The sequence below is a fragment of the Giraffa tippelskirchi genome, chromosome 3 (genome assembly GCF_054371585.1).
Source record: "Giraffa tippelskirchi isolate mGirTip1 chromosome 3, T2T-mGirTip1v1.2.pri, whole genome shotgun sequence".
Classification (NCBI taxonomy): Eukaryota; Metazoa; Chordata; class Mammalia; order Artiodactyla; family Giraffidae; genus Giraffa; species Giraffa tippelskirchi.
The window spans coordinates 1,310,189-1,317,192 of record NC_137277.1 but is presented as its reverse complement, the minus strand read 5'-3'; positions in this window follow the sequence as shown (position 1 = coordinate 1,317,192).

Below are 7,004 nucleotides of genomic sequence, written 5' to 3'. Positions count from 1 at the left end.
AAACTTATGGTGGGCGTGGATTTTTTTTTAAAGCTGTAACATGCCCCAGGGTTATTCTAAAATACTTCTGAAAACATTCCGTTCAGTGTTCCCTCATCACAAACCGAAGACTTGATAGGGAGTTCATTTCTAATGACTGGTTCTGAGAAAGTCTAATCCTGGCTTCTGATATATAGATCTGTTTGGGGGGTGTCTGGGAAGGAATGGGCATGGGGGGGTGGGGTCCTGGGGTCCTGGGAGTCCAGCTGAGGGACCTGGGGTCAGGGGTTGGCCGGATTCTTCGACAACTCTTATCCATCCTTCCCTTTGGGGTCTGCCAATAGTCCCCCTTTTATACCTTGCTATTTTCTTTATTAATGTGACGAACATTTCGGCAGCAGGAGGAAAACGGACGTTCATTACCAAGTGAAGCTAAACCCGGATTCACCCCAGGCGTTCTCCACAAGCTGCTGAGGGAACCAAGCAAAGGGCCTTTCTTTCAAGCAGCTTTCAGAGGCGGGCGGCCGGGCCCATGAGGAGAGTAGGTGCCAGGAGCAGACCCTATTGGAGGTGGCTTTGCTGGAGGCTGCGTTCTTTTAAATAAGTTTCCACCCGCCTCTGGCCTCAAAGCAGAAACAGGCCTGCGTGACTGTCGGAGGCTGTGTTCTGGGGCATTGTAACTGCACTTGATACGCCCACCTATTGTTTTCCAGTATGTTCTGTGTGCAGAGACCCAGATAAGAACAGACAGGGTCCCTGTGGCCCCGAGACTGAAGTTTCCCAAGGGCAGGGCCCGGTCCCCTCTGCACCCCTGGTCCTGGTGCGCCGCTGGCAGTAAGATGAACCGTTCTGGGTGGTCGTGGGCACACTCGGCCCGCTGCGGACTCGCTCGGCCAGGAGAGGGGCGGGGCACGGAGGGCCATGGGGCCTCTGCTGTGCCAAGCTGGACCTGGCGGGGCTGCCAAGTCCACACGGGCGGGTGAACTGTGTCCTTATCCAAGGACACGTGTCAGAGACACGGACACCTCGGACACCCCAGACGCCCCCAGTATGGCTCCCCGTCCGTCTGCTAGCCCCCCGCCTTGCAGAAACACAGGGGCCTGGGCACTTGTCCTTCTGCGGTGCCCTGGATGAAGGTCCGCAAACTCTGTCCCTAAGGAATCTGGGGGCAGCGTCCTCACTTCTGAGGGGCAAGACAGTGGGGGTTAAATCTCACGCCGAGGGGCTGGGGGTGGCTGCTCTGTGTCCTTATCCAAGGACAGCTGCGGGAGCCAGGCGGGCCCACCGCATGCTAAACAGGGGCACCTACTGGTCAGGCCTGGGAGTGCAACCTGCTCCTATTAGACACTGTGGTGATCAGCCAGAAGGACAAGGATGGGGGAGCAAGTTCAGAGGGTGAGGGGCGCTCCTCGGGCCTGGGAGCTGCAGAGAAGAGTGGGAGACGCCAGGCTCTCAAGCTGCTGGCAGAAGGCTGCAGCCCCTCCTGCCCGGCGGAGCCTGACCCGTGCAGTGGCTCTGCTTACCAGCACTTGTGACGCACCTGCGCCCACCCACTCGGGTTATCCTGTCCGGGCTCCATGGCCCATCACAAATGCGTGACAGACCAGGGCGACTGGGGGGAAAACAGGATGGGCCGAGAGGAGATCAAAGTCACGGCCGTGATGCCGGATCAGAGTCGGGGGTGGGGGTCCCCTCCCGCCAGGACGACAGCAAAGGAAGTCCGAGGGACACGGACTCACATTACAGGATCTCTGTCGGAGCCCACTGTCCCTGCACCTGCCTTTGCTCTAGGGAGCAGCCGGCGTGCAGCTGACCTCATGAGGCCGTGTGCTTATTTCCACGAACCCTCACTGAACACCTGCCATGTGCGAGGGTGCTGTGCTCAGGGCACGTGGGGGACCAGAGTCCTCCCTGTCGGCGGGGCTGGGTTCCAGGACCCCATGCAGATACCAGTGTTCGCGAGCGCTCAGAACCTGACGACAGTGGCGTCAGGACGGCCCTCCATGTCCATTCACAGTTCTGAACTTGCGGGTCCCGTGTCCGTGGGCAGCTCCGGCAGCAGCCCTCATGTCTCCGTGCTTCCCTTGCGTCAGGGCCATCCGAGCAGCCCACTCGCACGGACCGCTGGCCAGCCGTGAAATCCTTGGTCTCTTAGTTTCTTCTGGTCTAAAGTGAGGGGTCAGACCAGATCATCCACAGTCTTGCAGTACGATTCTGAGCATCACGCTCCACATGGAGAACAGGGAGCCGCCCTTGCTCTGGAAGAGGCGGTGCAGGTGGAGTGGTGGTCATGCCTGTGGTCACAATCGCAGCCGCCACATCAGCGCCTCACACACGCAGCTGTCTCCCTCCCTCATCAAAAGCCCATTCCCTCCCTTCTGGGCGCTTCGGCAGGTTGGTTCCTTCTGCTTCTGGCAGGCTCCTCGTTAGAACTGCTGGAGCTCGCAGGCCGGGGTGCCAGGAGTGTCCCCAATGCCAAGGAAACAGAGGGGGACATGACAGTCCGTCCTCTCTGCTCTGAGCACCTCCCCAAGGGCGGGAGGGAGCCGGGCCATTTGAGGAGGGAGAATAAAAAGACGCAGAGTGCCTTTTCCAGGACAGTCGTTGATGGCAACCCTCCCCTGAAGCTCCAAGTCACCCTAAGGCTGGCTCCTCGTTGGAAGTTTTGTGCGCAGATCTTTAGAGGAGATGATCTGGCGTGAGCCTTAGTGTCTTAACATTTTTGTAATTATTATTTCTCCATTGGAAATGTCTTCCCTGCCACCCTGATTTACTGGTAGGTCTTCTGTTGTTTGGGGGAAAAAAAAACCCCAAAACCAGGGAGAGAGACTGTTTGGAACAGTTTGAAATATCTTTAAAGGAAGACTCAGATCATCCACTCAACCAAATAGGAGTCCACTCCCCTACAAATAACTTACAAAAACTTCTTTGGAGTATGACATTTTCAAAGCAAAATTCCTTTCTTTTTTCAAAAATACCACAAGCAATGCATTGAGTTCAGGGACTATTGGGCCAAACTGCAATTTTTAGACTTAACCTTTCTTCTTCTTTTTTAATGTCTTGCAAAAACATGCTTGGAACTCTTCAGAAAAACCTTTTCAGCTTGCAAGTTTGAGAATCTTAACTGATGAAATTCTTGGTTCTTAGCCTCCTTGTGTCTTCCCTTGCCCCTTCCCTGGTTCAGGAGAAAAACAGATCGCTGCCCATTCGTTCACTAAATAAGGTTTTTAACTTTCACCAGGTTGGGAAGGGCCAGGCCCCGGCGCTGACTGCTGGCTTGTAGCGATCATACCTCCTAAGTGACTCATCATTAACGCACAGCATCTTGAGCCACTCAAAGTGAGAACCCCCTAGACTGTGCTTATGGTAGAAAAGTGATACCAATTGTACTCCCACCCCACCCGCGCCAGGGCACATCAGCATCGTAAAGTCAGTTCTGCCAAAGAAATGGAGAATCTATCTACAGAGCGGAACTGGTGGCTTGTCAGTATGAGAATTGGACTATTAAAAAGGTGTCCACAAGACACTTGTTAGAACGGGAGAGCTGGTGGTGCTCTGGGTACACCGTCCTTCGGGCTGAGAAAAAAATCACCATCTTGTTCTATTTTTCCTGAAGCCAGAGAAGCCCTCCCAGCCCAGACAGCAGCCCCTAATTTGCTTTCTTTTTCCTGGCGTGTTTTTATTAACCGTTTTCTCGTTACTTGCTCTGGATGGCTCAGTGGGTAGCGTCCTTCTTAGGAGGTGAGCACCTCCTGGGAGATGCTGAGTGGGGGCAGAAATGCACCCATGCTCCCCGCCCAGCGCAGCAGGAAAAGCCCCTCTGTGGTCTTGCCTGGTGGATCCAGGGTCAAGAAAAGCCCCTCTGTGGTCCTGCCTGGTGGATCCACAGTGGGTTCCACCCAGCCTGGAGCGCTCAGGCCTTATGAGAACATGTGCTGATCAAGGAATGCAGCTGGCAACAGGCTGGCAGTTTGCGGAGTGATTAATATCTCCGTTTCCCGACCAAGGCCAGGCAGCTGCTCACCACGTCTCTGCCCCCACCCTGCGACAGGCTCCCAGCCCAAGCACGACAGTGTTGGGGGGCGCTGTCTCGGAGGCCCCAGGAGCAGCCTGCGTCACATCGTCTCAGGGACCAGCCTGGGCTTCAGTTCAGCCAGGTGACCTGAGTTCCCACCGGAGCTGTGCTACCGTCCTGAGAGTGAACTTGGAGGCCTGTGTCCTTGTCGCGGCCGATTCGAGCTCATCTCTGGGGCTGGCGCCTTTCTGCACATCCAGAGCCCAGGTCGGTCTCACGATACTAGCGGCTTGTGAATTTTCCTTTGTTTTTAACAAATGAAAAACAAACAAAAGGTACTTCAGCTGTCCACTAATTCAGCTGGCCAGCTGAATCCCCAAGGTCACCGCTACGGGCCCAACGGGACCCAGCTCTGCAACCCCCCGGTGCTGTGAACCTGGGTAGAGCCCTGCTTCATGGAGTCCAACATGGCGGCCCTGCCAGACCTGTCCCAGCTGAGGCCCAAGGACACCCCAGACGCCCCCAGTATGGCTTCCCTTCCGTCTGCTAGCCCCCCGCCTTGCAGAAACACAGGGGCCTGGGCACTTGTCCTTCTGCGGTGCCCTGGATGAAGGTCCCCAAACTCTGTCCCTAAGGAATCTGGGGGCAGCGTCCTCACTTCTGAGGGGCAAGACAGTGGGGGTTAAATCTCACGCCGAGGGGCTGGGGGTGGCTGCTCTCAGCCGCTCCCCTCTCGTGACACTGGCTGACTCCACGAGGACACGTGTCACTGGTCACCAGGAGGTCACCACAGTCCCCAGGGCACCAGGAGAGATGCTGCCACTGAGGGTGACAGTCTGCATCGGCCACGTGTGTTGTAGGTTTAATGCAATGCTTGCTTCTTTTTCAAGACAGAGCTGTGAAATGAAGTTTGAGAAGTCCAATTGATGTGCAATTAGGAAAAGTTCATCTCGTCCTCTTGTCTCTTTGATCATTAGGAAGACACAAAGATTTGGCAGTGTAATGGATCCTTCTTTGAGTGAATCGGTTTATAAAGTCTCTGTCAAGTCTGGTACAGGGTCCTCAGCAGGGGTCCGTGTCTGGGCTGCGTGTTAGAACAACCCGGAACCTTCTAAGAAGTCCGCGGGCCCCAGCCCCTGCCCGGGTGTTCTGTCTGACCCATCTGCCTGGGCCACAGGCCTGGGCGTGTCTCGGCGAGCTTCTCAGACGATTCTGGTGTGTGACCCAGGGGAGGGCCACTGTCCACTACTCTCCCTGGCTCCGGGAAAGTCCTCGCCTGCAGGCCGGGCTCGAGCGCCTGCCCCCCGGCCTCGCTCCCCCGTGAAGAGCTCGTCGGCCTCCTCCTCCTTCCCCGTGTGAGAGCCCGGCGGCCTCCTCTACCTGTGAGGGCCCGGCGGCCTCCTCCCTCTCTATGAAGAGCCCGGCGGCCTCCTCCTCCTGTGAGGGCCCTGCGGCCTCCTCCTCCGCGTGTGAGGGCCCGGCGGCCTCCTCCTTCTCCGTGAAGAGCCCGGCGGCCTTCTCCCCCTCCGCGTGTGAGACCCCGGCGGCCTCCTCCTCCTGTGAGACCCCGGCGGCTTCCTCCTCCTGTGAGGGCCCGGCGGCCTCCTCCTCGTTCCCCGTGTGAAGGCACGGCGGCCTCCTCCTTCTCCGTGAAGAGCCCAGCGGCCTTCTCCCCCTCCGCCTGTGAGACCCCGGCGGCCTCCTCCTCCGCGTGTGAGGGCCCGGCGGCCTCCTCCTTCTCCGTGAAGGGCCCAGCGGCCTCCTCCTCCTTCCCCGTGTGAAGGCCCAGCGGCCTCCTCCGCCGTGAAGAGCCCGGCGGCCTCTTCCTTCTCCGTGAAGGGCCCGGCGGCATCCTCCTCCTTCCCCGTGTGAAGGACCGGCGGCCTCTTTCCTCCGCCTGTGAGAGCCTGGCAGCCTCTTCCCCCTCCACGTGTGAAAGCCCGGCGGCCTCCTCCTCCTGTGAGGGCCCTGCGGCCTCCTCCTCCGCGTGTGAGGGCCCGGCGGCCTCCTCCTTCTCCGTGAAGAGTCCGGCGGCCTCCTCCTCCTTCCCCGTGTTAAGGCCCGGTGGCCTCCTTCCTCCGCCTGTGAGAGCCTGGCAGCCTCTTCCCCCTCCGCGTGTGAAAGCCCGGCGGCCTCCTCCTCCTGTGAGGGCCCGGCGGCCTCCTCCTTCTCCGTGAAGAGTCCGGCGGCCTCCTCCTCCTTCCCCGTGTTAAGGCCCAGTGGCCTCCTTCCTCCGCCTGTGAGAGCCTGGCAGCCTCTTCCCTCTCCGCGTGTGAAAGCCCGGCGGCCTCCTCCTCCCCGTGTGAGGGCCCGGCGGCCTCCTCCTCCATGAAGAGCCCGGCGGCCTCCTTCCTCCGCCTGTGAGAGCCTGGCAGCCTCCTCCTCCTCCCCGTGTGAGGGCCCGGCGGCCTCCTCCTTCTCCATGAAGAGCCCGGCGGCCTCCTTCCCCCGCCTGTGAGACCCCGGCGGCCTCCTCCGCCTGTGAGAGTCTGGCAGCCTCCTCCCCCTCCGCGTGTGAGGGTCCGGCGGCCTCCTCCTCCGCGCGTGAGAGGAGCCGAGGCAGCTCCGCCCCGGGAACAGTGAGGGCTCGGGGATCCGGGCGAGGCGGCCCTCCGAACACGGCTGAGTCCCACGCGGACTGTTTCTGGTCCAAAGCTGGCCTGCTTCATGACGGCTCACGTCGGCCGAGGAACTGCTCGCACCCCCTTTATCCAACCTACGTGCGACCACAAGAGGGGTGAGGGCTTCTGGCTTATTTGGAGGTGACCCTTCCTCCTGGGAGCCCCGAGGGTTCAGGAGCTGCGGCCCCCAAGACACGATCTGCTTATCAAGCCATCTTGGAGCATTTTTTATTTCAAGCAAAAACTGAGGTGGGACGTTCTGAAAACAAGGAGAGCCAAATGTGGGGACGGGAGGCTCTGCTTCCTTCTCTCGGGCGGGGTCTCCCGGGCGGCCCTGGGCGCAGCACTCACGCCTCAGCCGCGCTTCCGTCCTCCTCAGAAGGAAAGGG